General features: G+C 47.8%; 1 pseudogene; it reads right to left on the bottom strand.

The window, feature by feature from the left end:
- Positions 1-602: 602 nt before the first annotated feature.
- On the bottom strand, positions 603-720 carry LOC126261295 (5S ribosomal RNA; annotated as a pseudogene).
- Between the last annotated feature and the right edge of the window lie 1,252 nt (positions 721-1,972).

The following is a 1,972-nucleotide window of genomic DNA, read 5'->3' on the forward strand; positions in this document are numbered from 1 at the left end:
CGGTGTCTCCTTTTCTTTCCATTTGACGCTCGTAGATGGAATGTTACCTGTGCCAGACCACACACACACACTGAAGCTACCTCTGCTGTGTTCAATGTACCGCCGCCAGAACGCTGTGGGCCCCCGCAATTGGTGCTTGGCAAAGTGAGGCAAAAAAAGAAGTAGGCCCAGAAGGAATTTATACTCACATATGAGAATAATAGAAAGCTAAAAAGTCTGTATATCGACCAAGATGGAGAACGTGTATAATGAGTGGGTTTGCTAGGCGTTGAAACAGTTAACATATGTTTGAGTAACTCTTTCCCATCAGAGATTAATTATGCATTACACTGCAGTGACAAAAGTCATGGGATAGAGAAATGTACATGTACAGATGGCGTACTATACTACTGTACTCCGCCCGAACAGGCTATGAAGGCCCAGCGGTTCCGATCGGCCGCCGTGTCATCCTAAGCACACAGGCATCACCGGATGCGGATATGGAGGGGTATGTGGTCAGCACACCGCTCTCACGGCAGTATGTCAGTTTCCGAGACCGGAGTCGCTACTTCTCGATCGAGTAGCTCCTCAGTTTGCCTCAAAAGGGCTGAGTGCACCCCGCTTGCCAACAGCGCTCGGCAGACCGGATGGTTACCCATGCAAGTACTAGCCCAGCCCAACAGCGCTTAACTTCGGTGATCTGACGGGAACCGGTGTTACCACTGCGGCATGGCCGTTGGTACAGATGGCGTACACAACGTAAAAACGGCAGTGCATTGGAGGATCTGTCATTTGTACTCAGGTGATTGATACCGAAACGTGTCCGACGTGATTATCGCCGGACGAAATGAAGTATCAGACTTTGATCGCGAGCGGTTCTATTCGTTACAGTCTGGAACCGCGCGACTACTACGGTCCCAGGTTCGAATCCTACCTCGGGCATGGATGTGTGTGAGTCCTTAGGTTAGTTGGGTTTAAGTAGTTCTAAGTTCTAGGGGACTGATGACCTCAGTAGTTAAGTCCCATAGTTCAAAATGTTCAAAATGTTTGTGAAATCTTATGGGACTTAACTGCTAAGGTCATCAGCCCCTATGCTTACACACTACCTAACCTAAATTATTGTAAGGACAAACACACACATCCATGCCCGAGGGAGGACTCGAACCTCCGCCGGGACCAGCCGCACAGTTAAGTCCCATAGTGCTCAGAGCCATTTGAACCATTCCTTTTCGGAAATTCTTAAGGAATTCAATAATTCAAGATTAGCAGTGTCAAGAGTGTGCCTAGATTAGCAAATTTCAGACATTACTTCTCACCGCAGATAACACAGTGGCCGACGGCCTTCAGTTAACGACTGAGATCAGCGACGTTTGCGTAAAGTTATCAGTTCTAGCAGACAAGCAACATTACGTGAAATAAGCGCAGAAGACAATGTGGGACGTCCGACGAACGTATCCCTTATGCCAGTGCGAGTGCCTCTGCTAAGAGCACGACATCGCATGCAGCGCCTCTCATGGGCTCGTGACCTTATCAGTTGGACCCTAGACGACAAAAAAATCGTGGTCTGTCAAATGATTCCCAATTTCAGTTGGTAAGAGCTGATGGCACAGTTCGAGTGTGGCGCAGATGCCACGAAACCATTGACCGAAGTTGTCAACAATGCACTGCGAAAGCTGTTGATGCCTCCATAACGGTGTGGGCTGTACTTGCATGGTATGCTCTCTGGTTCAACTAAACTTATTATTGACTGAAAATGGCTATGTTCTGATACTTGGAGACCATTTGCAGGCATTCATGCACTTCATGTATCCAAACAACGATGGTTCAAATGGTTCAAATGACTCTGAGCACTATGGGACTTACCTTCTGAAGTCATCAGTCCCCTAGAACTTAGAACTACTTAAACCTAAGTAACCTAAGGACATCAGAAACATCCATGCCCGAGGTAGGATTCGAACCTGCGACCGTAGCGATCGTGCGGTTCCAGACTGTA

This window comes from Schistocerca nitens, chromosome 5, assembly GCF_023898315.1.
Source record: "Schistocerca nitens isolate TAMUIC-IGC-003100 chromosome 5, iqSchNite1.1, whole genome shotgun sequence".
NCBI classification, from domain to species: Eukaryota; Metazoa; Arthropoda; class Insecta; order Orthoptera; family Acrididae; genus Schistocerca; species Schistocerca nitens.